Source organism: Myotis myotis, unplaced genomic scaffold (genome assembly GCF_014108235.1).
Source record: "Myotis myotis isolate mMyoMyo1 unplaced genomic scaffold, mMyoMyo1.p scaffold_m19_p_10, whole genome shotgun sequence".
Taxonomy (NCBI): Eukaryota; Metazoa; Chordata; class Mammalia; order Chiroptera; family Vespertilionidae; genus Myotis; species Myotis myotis.
In genome coordinates, this window is record NW_023416314.1 from 11,496,142 (window position 1) to 11,510,109 (window position 13,968).

Here is a 13,968-nt window from a genome sequence, read left to right on the forward strand (position 1 = left end):
AACAGAGATTAAAACGTGACAATGCTTAGAGAATTTATGTGCACTCAAACTTTGGTGCACATAAAAATCAACTGAATGACTAAAAAACATACTTCATCCATACAGAGAGACTCAGCAGGTCTAGGGTGAGAGGCTCAGGAGTTGGCATTTCTAGCAAGCACCCCAGAAAGTTATGATGCAGGTGTCTGAGGAACATACATACTACACAAAACACTAGGGTAAGTGGTCTAATGCAACAACTGTGGAACTGAACAGTCATATCCTGGCTGTTCCATTTACCAGCCGTGTGGCCTAAGGGACACACAAGCTCCTTAATCCCTCTGTGCCTCAATTTTTAATAAATTAAATATGTAATAAATTAAATATATAATGATATAAATATAAACAAACATACTCGCATACAGTAAGTACAGAAAATAGTGGCCATTATTTTAGTGACCATTATTATTAATAGAATTATAATAATGAATCATCCAAGGAGAAATTAGTAATAGTTACAGATTTTCATATCCATTTTTGCCTTTAAAGTCATGTACCATTTTGAATATTAGAGGCTAATTTACAAGAGATAATCAAAGAACACATGAACATTTTCAATCACTCTTCCCACGTGTGCTCAAGTATTATTATGAATACAACTTATAAAGAGACAATACTCAAGAAAATGTTTTTGTTCTCAGCACCCAAACACCAAAAAGAATTCAGTCTTAACATAGCAGCAGCTGATAACCGTGAATTTAAAAGGCATGCCACAGGGTATAAATATGTTATTAAGTGAATACATCAATCCATTTGAAAAATATCAGTGGGATGAAGAGAATTTAACACAGTACTTTTGTTAAAGGTAAACATAACACAATTCCTTGCATGAAGTAAGCATTCAATAACTGTTAGCTAGTATTAATAATAATAATGCTATATCAAATTAGATAATGCACATGAATTTTTTTGAAATATAAAGAATTATATAGGTCTAAGCTGGTTTACACTTTTCTTATCTGACCTTCCAAGGGGAGGAGGAGGTCAGTGGGGAGAAAAAGGGGATATCTGTAATACTTTCAATAATAAAGGTGAATTTTAAAAAAAGAGAAGAAAGCAAGATGATAGCCTTTAATTTTCCAACAATTATCTGTTCCAAATGACCACACATAATTTCAAATAGCCTTACTCCAACAGCATTCTATTTATAAATGTTGTAGATGAAGTGTGAAGTTTTGGGGGTAAGTATACTGATGCCTGCAACTTCCCCAAGTGTATGAATAAAAGAAGATAAATGTTGATTGGACAGATATTTGATAAAGCATATATGTTAAAATGTTAAGTGTAGAATCCGGGCGGTAGATATATTCTGTATGAAAATTTTCATAATGAAATGTTGGGAATAAAAATCCAATGTGGCCCAATTTTTTAAATCATTTTTTAAAGACTAATTTATTGATTTTTAGAGAGAGGAAGGGAGAAGAAACACTGATGTGAGAATGGAACATCCATTGTCTGCTTCCTGCACAGCCCATCCTTACCAGGGAATGAGCTCCAAAGGAGGCATGCATCCTGACCAGGAATCAAACCAGCAACCTCTCAATGCACAGGACAATGCCCAGCTAACTGAGCCACACCAACAGGGCCTATGAAACATTTTTAAACCAATATATATAGGTCTCAGTTTTCTGAATAGAAGCTGAGGTCTACACATAGCAAAGAATAATGAGCATATTTATTAATTATTTTATTAAAGACAATCATTTGTGGCTTAAAGGGATGAAAATTGTTGATGAGAAAAATATTCTAAAAGATTAGACTCTAATTCATTCAGTAGACAAATACAGGAATGGGCAAAAGTAGGCTTAGAGTTGTGAATACGTGAAACACAGAGTTTATTCTTGTATTATTATTTCTTAATTATTGTATTATTTATTTGTATTACAACCGTAAACCTACTTTTGCCCATGCTGTATATATCGTGTGAGGCATCAAAGGCTGCAATGGTGAACGAGAGACATGTTCTCTGCCCACCTGGAGATTACAGTTTCTGGCTAATTAATAGTCAACATGTTTTACAGATACACAACACCTACATATTTGTTAAACTCAAATACATTCTCTCCTATCAACAGAGAGTAATGATTTCAAAATAGGAAAATCTCAGTTTCAATAAATGATCACAACTGACTGACAAGGGAAGTGTGAACACAACACTAATTTGGAAGCACTTTACTTACCGTTTACCAGTTTACTATGACAGGATACCACAATGGACAAAATAAACATCCAGATGGACGAGGTGCACAGGCAAGGTATGTGGGAAGGAGCACAGAGCTTTCATGTGCTCTGAGCTCACCACTCCCCTAGCACCTCGAGTGGTCATCCACCTGGAAGCTCTCCAAACCCCATACTACTGGGATGTTTATGGAGGTTTCATCACATTAACCAATTATTAACTCCATTTCTGGCCCCTCCTCCCTACCTGAAAAATGAGGGGCAGGGCTGAAAATTCTAAGCTGCTAATCACTGCTTGGGTTTTCTGGTGACCAGCCCCCAGCCAGAAGCCCAACAAGAGTCATTTCATTACAAAGGACATTGCTATTACCAGGAAATTCAAGGGGACTTAGGAATTCCATGTTAGGAACCGGAGTGAAAGACAGAAATATTAGAACAAAAGACCTAGGCCAGTGATGGCGAACCTTTTGAGTTCGACGTGTCAGCATTTTGAAAAACCCTAACAACTCTGGTGCCGTGTCACATATAGAAATTTTTTTATATTTGCAACCATAGTAAAACAAAGACTTATATTTTTGATATTTATTTTATATATTTAAATGCCATTTAACAAAGAAAAATCAACCAAAAAAATGAGTTCGCGTGTCACCTCTGACACGCGTCATAGGTTCGCCATCACTGTCCTAGGCTCTAATCACTTAGGAAATCATATGGTTTTAGAAGATCTGTGCCAAGAACCTGGGCAAAGACTAACATATATTTTTTTCTATTATCTCATGGCTATATAATGTGAGAGTACAATTTCTTAATTTAGAAAATAAGTTTTACTTATGAAATTACATGTACATTTTTTATGAAAGTTTTCTTAAAACATCCCATCACCAAAATAAAGAATTATCAGTATCATCATACTTAAAGTATTTGTATCTTAACTAAATAATGATAGTTAAAAAACAAACAAAGATTAAAAGAAAATGCACTAAAGATTCACAATCGGTAATGCTCCGCTGCAACTGCTGACTCATTCTGCCATGTGCCAGCCCTGCTCCACAGGAGTTTTTCCCAATTATTCGTTTTGGCTTTACCTATTTTCTTTATTTTCTGGGGTCGCAGACTCAATAAAGATCAAGTTTACAGAAAGTTCATGGGGCATGACTGAGGATAATGTTTAGTTCAAAGCAAACAAACATAAAACCCTAGACATCCTGATCTTATAAAACCTTTACACATCCAAAATACAATAGAATAAAGCCCCAGACACAGCTATCACTCTATAACAAACAATCTCCATGTTGGCTGAACAGGAAATCAAAGAATATATTACTCCCAGGAACACTTCTGAGAACGAAGACAAACTTAATCCTGAACGTTTTTGGTTAGAAGTTGGCTGCGATCATTAACCTTTTGAAATCCCAAACAGTATATAGGCAAGAGACCATATACTGAGAAGAATGGTATGTGATTCATAGAGAATGATGAAAGCTGAGAGGGCAGAAGTGATGATAATGCAGAAAACATTTCATAGCCAAGAATTTAGCAGAATAGACAGATGTCTGTTTCCCATAGCCTGCCAAATATAAATGCTCTGCTATTGCACTAATGCTTTCATTGGTCTCAAATGAAATGAATTTATTTTAAAAAGCAAACAAGTGATTCCAAATACCTCATCATGGCCATGTCAACTATGTTTGAAAAAGTGGGAAAAGAAAGAAGGAAAAAGGGAGACAGATTCACAATTGCAATGACACAAGAGTGAAGCTACACAACATTTAAGAAGAAATACAGAATGTGAACAATGTCTGTTCACATACTTTCTCTGGGTTTACAAATGTAGAATCCTACCATGTCGTGAGATAATTAGTCCACTGTGGGGGAGAAGAGGAACTCAGAACATTTTTAGTAAAACAAATATAGTTTTCTTTCTCTACAAAAGATGATACTTCTAGAAGCACACTTTGCTAAGGTGACAAATAGCTGGGAGAGAAGCTTGCTGGTATGCCATATTTTTCCGAGAGAGGAATTAATATAAATTTTGCCTAGGAGACCTTGGGGACCAATGGCTAATGCCAGTGACCCTTAAATCTTCTACCTATCCCATATAAGCCTTCTTAGTTTCTATCCTTGAAGAAATGCAAAAGTAAAAACAACAAGCCCATATCCCTTCCCACACTTCTAACAAAGTATGCTTTAAAACAACAAAAACAAGTCTTGAATCCATTTGCTAAATTTCTCGAAAATGGAATCTTGTGAATCTCAAAGGAGACAATGGCAGCAACACACCCTGAAATCAACATACAGGACACAAGACCTCCCATTTGAAATGACTAAACAAGCTCTGTTCCCTTGTTCTGCAGTGAGAAGCACTTTTATAAAGTAGAGGCCTTAATAGTCTTATCATAAAGGAGAAAAAAATCTCACATTAGAACATGAAGATGAGATGGTGCCTTATGACACAGAAGAGTAATTCAGCAAGTAGTAACTGCAGCAGCTAACTACACTGTAGCCCAAAGAAACTTGTTTTCCATTGCTTCTGAGAGGGGAGGTGAGAAGCAGAGCACTGTTTCGTGTTTCGGTGTGAAAGCTTTCCTATTGATCAGGTACCATGAGCACATTTAGGGCACACCTGGGAACTTGTTTATAGTACTGCATATGTAAAACAAGCAAAATTCGATTAGGCTAAAAGTTTAAAAGAAAATATCACAAACAAATCTATCTGTCAGCAAATTCTACCTTTCAAACACAACTCTGCCTAACAAAACTAGGTCCTAGCTGTTGAATGAACAGGTGATTTTGAACTGCTTTATCTGGCTAAGCTCAAGTAAATTATAAAATAAAAAGAGAAGGCATCTTTTAGTTTGAGTCTAAACACATAGCCAAATGGCACAATAGAGAACAAAATAAACATTGTGTAACAGAAAAATTAGCTGGTAAAGAAAAGATGCTAAATTGGAGACACTTTAGCCACCACTAAATACTCAACATTCAGTATGTATACAGCTAAGCTTAAATGCCTATGAGATAATACTATCATGCCATGTGTTTGCACTCAGAGACTTGCTATCAGCTCTTATTTATCACAATAAGTTCATTTGTTTGCAGGACCTGTAAAGTGAAATCCACCGTCATTCAAAAAATGGACTCTCAAAAGTCAATCACAAAGCACTTGAGTAAAATTAGTTTTACTTTGTCTATGATAAGGCTACAGAGATTGAAACACTTTCACTTAAACATTTTTTTAGATTTAATTCTTATTTACTTGTTAGATTCTATCTAGTAGGTTATACTCAAAAAAATGTTTTAAATAAACAATTTGGGGAAAAAAATACAGAAAAAAGGTAAATGAGGAGAGAGAATGAGACAGAGGCAAAACCTACAGAGATAATAGATGAGAATTTTCCAAAACTGATGGAAAAAAACCAATCCATTGATTCAAGAAATCCAATAAACCCTAAACAGAATAAACAAACCCATCAAAATATGCAAAATAACCTGGAACATCAAAATAAAACTATGGAAAACAATAGGTAAACAATATTAAAAGAAGCCAGAGAAAGAAAAGCCACCTTCAAAGGTAACAAGGGCAATAATGTAATCCAAAATAGTGCACTGAAAGAAAATAACTGCCAACCTTAAATTATATACCCTGTGAAAGTAGCCTTGAAGAATAAAGGTGAAATAAAGACACTTACAGACCAAAAAAAAAATTGAGTTAGCCAACTGCAGAACTAGACTGAAAGAAATTAAATGCTGTACATTATACAAAAGGAAAATGATCCCAGATGGAAGGTGTGAGATACAAAAAAGAATAAAGAGCAAAGAAGATGGTAAATAGGTCTAAATAAGTATTTACTATATAAACCAAAGAAATATCTTTAAAAATTAAGAGAATTCAAATATACAATAGGATATAAATTAGAAGGGAACAACAGAGTTAAAGTGTACTAAAGTTTTATATTGTTCATCAAAAAATTAAAGATAACAATTAAGTTTAAACTTTAAATGAATCTCAAATAACTTTATTGAATGAAAGAAGCCATACAGAATATTGTATGATTCCCGTATTTAAAAATTCTGGAAATACTAAGGTATTAAGGAACAGAGGGAGATGAGAAAACCTTTGAGATAGTGGATATATCATTGTCTGGAGTGTAGTGAAGATTTAATGAAAAAGTATTTAATATGTGCAGTTTATTTTATGATATGACAATTATACCTCTAGAACGTTGTTTTTAAAAGAAACGGTGTGGAGTGGGGGGGAAAAATGGACACATATGTAATACCCTTTGTATTACTTTAAGCAATTAAAAAATAAAAGAAAGAAATGGTGTGAATATAGTTAAAACAATGCTTGAGAGCAAAATTTATAATCTTCAAAATACATGTCAAGAGTATTTCCCGGGTTTTAAATTAATCAACTGGTGGAGATTTAGCCAGAGCTGGAAACCCAGGATACCAAAAGTTTGTTTTGTTTTATATGGAAGAATAGCAGTGAGTGGTTAAGTGGCTGAAAATAAAGATAATAAGTTTTGATTTAGAGGAGAGAAAATGTCTTTTAGAGAGTTGGACATACTCAGGTCCAAAATCTGAGGGGAGAAAATAATCAAGGCCGGAAATATTTTTGTATCTCCCACATTGCCTGAGACAATGCTCGTCATATAAGTAAAAGCTCTTTTAACAAACATCCGTTTAACCAATCATATGCTCCATTTCTTCTGTAGAGCACACTCATGCCCTAAATCAGGGGTCCTCAAACTACGGCCGGCAGGCCACATGCCGCCTGCCGAAAACATTTATCCATCCTGCCGGGTGTTTTTGCCGCCGCTGCCTGTCCTGCTTAGCAGCCGACTGGTCCCGGGCCTGCAGTGCGCATGTGTGGAATGTCTGAAAGACAGTGAACCGGCCCCCTGTTTAAAAAGTTTGAGGACCTCTGCCCTAAATGTTTATTGATAATAGGCAACTCTCCAATATATTCAGGTACTTCTCCTCTCACTGAGCTATATACTTCACAAGTTCATTGTGTACATTCCCCAACCTCTCTTGTGCTGGCTATACGTCTTTTGCAATTATTTAATTTAATTTAATATTATGTAAACTAATGAAAATTGAGTACGAAAAAATCGGGTTTTTTTCTAAATAAACTAAATTGAATGTTGTTGAAAGACTCAATGAAAGTGAACAAATTAATAAACTGTTGTAACTGATGTAATTCAATAAAATCTTGGAAATAAAAACAAAAATTCAAAAATTCAGATGTCTTTAAGCTTTTGTTTCACTTAAAAGACAGGGCAGACTGTGGGCCCTCACAGAAAGAAAGGCTGTACATCAAAATATTGGTGAGTATGTTTACTGTAAGTTAACATAAAATGTTTGAAATCTGCATGTATGCTTTGTTATTATTATTCCCCAAGTTAAGTGACTTTTTAATTAACAACCAACCACTGGTTCCAGCTACATTTTTTACATTGCCTTTCACTGTAGTTTTCTACATTCAAATGATAAATTTTATTCTAGTTCTACAGTATAGCTGGGGTGGTACAATGCTGTTGATTTGCTACAAAGCAAACGCACAAATTCTGACAGAAGAATCGGTACTCTGAAGGCTCCAAATAAAGCAAAATGTTCTGTCTAATGATGCTACACTATGAAACAGACTGTACTGACTGCTGGCTGAAATATCTCTGCCATTATCCTCATTGAAGGAGCATGAAGAAAGATATTACTCCACATACAGGAGATAAAAAGGACACTGTAAGAACTGCCAGCAGGATCTCAATTGTCAAATTTACACAAAAGGGAATTTTAGCTTCCAAGAGATTTTGAAAGATGAAAAAATTATACAGAAACAGATCATGAGAACATAACTTGGTAGGGAAAATGCTGAAAGGTGAAAATAGATCCAATGTACAAAAGTAAACATCCTATATAGTAAAAGCTAATATGCAAATTAGCTTTTAAAAAAGCTAATGTGATTGGGGGCAGGGCTGGCCGGCCAACCACCCACAGCCCCTCCCCCGGTTGGCCCTCCCCCTGATTGGCCACCTCCACCCCAATCAGGGCTGGAGCCGACCAGCCAACCTCCTGCATCCCCTCCTCCCAGCTGGCCTGGCCCTGATCAACCCCAAGCAGGGTGGGCCAGCTGGACCCCACCCATTCACAAATTCGTGCACTGGGCCTCTAGTGGTCAAATAAGGTACAGCATTTTTTTCTGGCCCACAAACCAACAGATCTACTTGTCCACAGACATTGTGAGTGCTATTGGATAAAAACAAAAAGTTTTCCCAATGCCGTGTTGATTGTATTATGATACAACTAAATGTCCCAATCAGAGTTATGCTTTCTTTCCATATCTACATCAGTATACACAGCCACATAGAAATAACCATGCCAGATACAAAGCATGTGCATGCACACACACACACACATACACACAAATGCAAAAGAAATATACTCCCACTAGAGGGGCAGATCATTATCCTTTTTTTCTTAACATTTTTTAAAAAATATATTTTATTGATTTTTTACAGAGAGGAAGGGAGAGGGATAGAGAGTTAGAAATATCGATGAGAAAGAAACATCGATCAGCTGCCTCCTGCACACCCCTACTGGGGATGTGCCCGCAACCAAGGTACCTGCCCTTGACCGGAATCGAACCTGGGACCTTTCAGTCCGCAGGCCAACGCTCTATCCACTGAGCCAAACAGTTTACGGCTCATTATCCTTTTAATGGTAAGGGCTCTACTGAGATGATCACAAATAAGCTATAAAGGATAGAGAAGGGAGATCGAAGCTATACAGCAAAGACAATCCATTTGACAGAATTTCAGAAATATAAATAGTCCAAGGACTATCAGATAAGATTAAAGTCTGGGGCCTGGAGTCAAGATAAAAATGAGAAGGAAAAGTTACTTGGCTTCAGAGGCTGTAAAATACTGTATTGCTTATATGAAAATTTGAGGGCTGAATCTGAGGTTAGAGATGCAGTCAGTATGTCCAGGGTCCAGACTATATTTGTTGTTTTAAGCTCTATAAATAAAATAGCTTTTCCCCCCAGTGTGTGCTGAATATCAGAAGATAATGAAACATTTGTCTGTTAAAGCAATTAACTCCTAAAAGAGTAGTACTCTGCCCTAGCCGGTTTGGCGCAGTGGATAGAGCATCGGCTCACAGACTGACAGGTCCCGGGTTCAATTCCAGTCAAGGGCACATACCTTGGTTGCAGTTTCCGTGGCTCTGGCCAGGATGCATGCAGGAGGCAACCAATTGATGTGTCTCTCTCACATCGATGTTTCTCTCTGTCTCTCCCTCTCCCTTCCACTCTCTCTAAAATTTAATGAAAAAATATCCTCGGATGAGGATTAATAAAAAAATTAAACAAATAAATAAATAAGAAATACTTTGTGAGTCATTCCTGACAAGTAGGAGTGATGAGCATCCGAGCATCTCTGGAGTAAACTACACAGAGATCAGGATCAAAAAAGCCTGAAGAAGTTATAAAACCATTCAGCTGGCAGTAGAGAAACTGGGTAGCTCAAGAAATTTCACAAAGAACGTTCATTCAATACTCTATTTCAGGAGGTCAAGCAGGACTCAATAACTATTGGCATGAGACTGGAGAGAGAACAGGTAATATAATGAAAGATGTAGCCCTCTAGTAGGCATTCATTAGCAAAATACCTAATTACCCTGGCCACTCAGTAGCAAAAGTCATAAGAAATATTTATTGATGAACCAACTTACAAAATTAGTGCTTGCCCAAATATTTCTGTTCAATACCACCCGCTATTTCTACCCATTATGGTAACTCTTTTGGTCAGTCTTTCAGTGAATCTTGATGCTATAAGTATTAGCCAATGCAATGCAAATACAAATAATAATAATAATAATAATAATAATAATAAAAAATTGAAATCACAATGCTTGTAAAAGATAGAAGACTTCCTGAACTTGATGAAAGGGATGTCACTGAAGCACTTAACATCTGAAGATGTGGCAGAGCCAGGGCTTTTATAACTGAAGAAAGTAAACAACAATATACTGTCGGTGCTTCAAAATGAAATAATTTGCATTATTAAAGGATTAAAAGAAACTTTGGAAAAACTGATAAAGACTATAATAATTTTTTTGTGGGGAAAAGGCTCTTTATAATTAAGTCATAAAAGTTAACTAATATTTTATCAGAAAAACAATACTAAAACAAAGGTATATGACTCATTCTCTGTTCAAAAAATTAATGCATATTTGAAATATAATCTAAATGTTGTTAAATTTTTGAAAATCTAAACTATCTTCATAATTTTTAGATTCATTCTTCCAGATAAGACTTAATCAAAAGAAGTTTTTCCTTATGTACAATAAGTTTTTTTTCTGGTTTTAAATAGATGCACATTAAGTAGTCATTTCATCCTTAGCTGACCAAGTCTTATGGTACTTGCTGAACTAATTATTTGTCCAATAACATTACTAGCTCTCCATCACAAGGAGATTTATGTCAAGGGTGTATCTCTAGACATGCATGTGCAAGCAAGGCAGGCTGCATTTTACAGCAGAACAGACCTATCGGAGATGGAGTACATACTGAACAGCAAAAGCCCACCAGACTTCACAGGATGTACATTATTCTCTCACATCCTGACACATCCTATCCCTGGTTGGATATTTCCCTATGCTAGTCCTTAAGTAGGGAAGCAGTGAGCATTTGAGAGGGAAAGAACCTGGTTCCTTGATTAAATCATTTATTTAAGCCAACAAATTGAAACTTTGGAACTAGCCTTCTCTAAAACATCGTTATATGTTTTAGATATTAACTTGTTTTTGTAGTATAATCATTTTACTTGGATTTTTTGCTGTTATTGCAGGTAAAAGCATCCTAACATACATACCATATAACATACATGCATGTATTGGTAATACTTTTGGAGGTACAAAAGCATTATAGAAGATTACAATCTAGTTGTACAGGAAAACTAATAATCTTGAAAATCAAATGTACAGCATATTTTAGATGAACTATAACTGTATTAAGAAGAATATGCTCAAGTAGTTAAAAAGATAAGGCATTCAAGTAATATTTATCTAAAAGTTAAGAATACCACATAGACACACCGTATATCAGAGCATTTAAGAGTTAGAAGATCTTAGAAATTTTGCTGGAAAAGTAAGAAAGAAAATAAACATAACCTCAAGGATTTCAGCCATGGATAAAAAAACACACACACACCAAAACCAACACTAATAACAAAACAAAACAATGATGTCACTGAAAAATTATTACAATGAATTGGAAGCCGGAGTAGATACTGTTGTAAATTTCTTAAAAAACTTAAGGGGGTCAAGGCTGAGAAAATAAAGAAAAGGGGATGAAAGTATGAGACCCAGATTCTAGATGTGGGGCAAGAAGCTAGGAGAGAAAGTAATTACCCAGCATCAGAACCAATCAGAACAGCACAAGCTGCAACAGTGGGTAAATGCAAGAAGAAAAGACAACAGCCACCTTTCGGTGACTCTCTGACATCCAGTTCCACAGCCATGGGAACATGAGCGTCCCCTGGCTACAGAAGTGAAGCTTTCAGGTAAGAAGCCCAAGAAGAGCAGACCTAATAAGCCTTTACGTGTATGGATTGCTCTGACTTTGAAAAACATTTTAACATTCATTCACTCATTTTATTCCCATCACAAGCCTTCAGCCAGGCAAGAGGTCTTATTAATGCCACTTTACAGATGAATAAAGGGTCCTAAATATAACAGACTGTCTTAAATAGTACAATAAATTCAAATGTTTAGTAAGTATTTTCTCAAAATTGAAAAAGATTCACTTCCACTTAAAAGCTCTTTCATTTTATTTTTGCTGTCATTTTTTTTTTTTGACAATCTAATGGAAAAGATATCAGTGCCTCAACTAAATACAGTAGACAGGCATTGCATGTTTTAAAAATTCTTGTGGCACACCAGTTTAAAATTGCTGGTATAGTATATTGCAATCTTATTTTGTTTTGGTATTTTTTGTTGTTTGGAAAGTTGTGTGTGTGTGTGTGTGTGTGTGTGTGTGTGTGTGTGTGTGTGTTTTAACTTTATTGTTGAGAATATTACAGATGTTCCCCCTCCAACAGGTTCCTGCCCCACCCCAGGCCTTCACTACCCTAGTGTCTGTGTCCATAGGTAATCCACACATGCATATAAGATCTTTGGTTAATATCTTCCCATCTCTCCCCCCCTTTCCTCTCAGATACGTCAGTCTGTTCCGTTTCCATGCCTCTAGTTCTATTTTATTCATTAGTTTATTTTGATCATTAGATTCCTTGTTCATTTATTTTGATTTTTAGATACAATTGTTGATAGATACATATTTATTGCTCATATTTTTTATCCTCTTCTTCCTCCTTCCTTCTTCCTCCTCCTTCTTTTTCTTTTCTTTTTAATTGTTTTATTGCTTAAAGTATTACAAAGAGTATTACATATGTCTCCTTTTTTTCCCGCCCTTGACAATCCCCTGGCCTCCCCTAACCCCAGTGTCTTATGTCCACTGGTTATGCTTATATGCATGCATACAAGTCCTTCGGTTGATCTCTTACCCTCCCCTCCTGTCCCCCAACCCTCCCCGGCCTTCTCACTGTAATTTGACAGTCTGTTCGAGGCTGCTCTGCCTCTGTATCTATTTTTGTTCATAAGTTTATAATGGTCTTTATTATCCATAAATGAGTGAGATCATGTGGTATTTTTCCTTCATTGACTGTCCTCCTTCTTTTTCCTCTTCTTAAAGAATACCCTTCCCATTTGACCCAGTAATTGCACTTCTAGGAATATATCCCAAGAAATTAGAAAGGATATGTTCATAGCAGCACAATTTACAATAGTTAAGATTTGGAAACAGCCTAAGTGCCCATCAGCAGACAAATGGATTAAAAAATTGTGGTACATCTACACAATGGAATACTACACTGCTATAAAAAAGAAGGAACTCTTACCATTTGCTACAGCATGGATGGACCTGGAAGCATTACGCTAAGCGAAATAAGCCAGTTGGAGAAAGATAAATACCACATGATCTCATTCACTTGTGGAATATAGGGAACAACATAAACTGATGAACAAAAATAGATCCAGAGACAGAGAAGCACTGAACTGACTGTCAAACTTCAGAGGAAAGGCAAGGGAGTGTGGGGGGTAACAGATCAACTAAAGGACGTGTATGCATGCATATAAGCATTGCCAATGGACACAGACACTAGGGGGGTGAGGGCATGTGCTGGGGGGTGGGAGTGGCCAGGGAGAGGTTAATGGGGGGGAAAAGGAGGCATATGGAACACTTTAATCAATAAATAATTTTAAAAAAAATTTTAAAAAAAGAATACCCTTCAACATTTCATATAATACTGGTTTGGTGGTGATGAACTCCTTTAGCTTTTTCTTGTCTGTAAAGCTCTTTATCTGACCTTCCATTCTAAATGATAGCTTTGCTGGGTAATCTTGGTTGTAGGTCCTTATTATTCATCACTTTCAATATTTCTTGCCACTTCTTTCTGGCCTCCAAAGTTTCTACTGAGAAATCAGCTGACAGTCACATTGGCACTCCCTTGTAGGTAAGTAACTGCTTTCCTCTTGCTTCTCTTAAGATTCTCTTTGTCTTTAACTCTTGGCATTTCAATCTTGGTGTGAGCTTCTTTGGGTTGTTCTTGTTTGGGACTCTCTGTAATCCCTGGACTTGTAAGTCTATTTCTTTCACCAGGTAGGGGAAGTTTACTGTCATTATTTTTT

The 13,968-nt window shown here is 36.1% G+C and overlaps 1 protein-coding gene across 3 annotated transcripts in view; it reads right to left on the reverse strand.

The window, feature by feature from the left end:
* ALKBH8 (alkB homolog 8, tRNA methyltransferase) overlaps positions 1–13,968 on the reverse strand; it is a 57,290-nt gene that overhangs the window by 19,091 nt on the left and 24,231 nt on the right. The window lies entirely within an intron of this gene.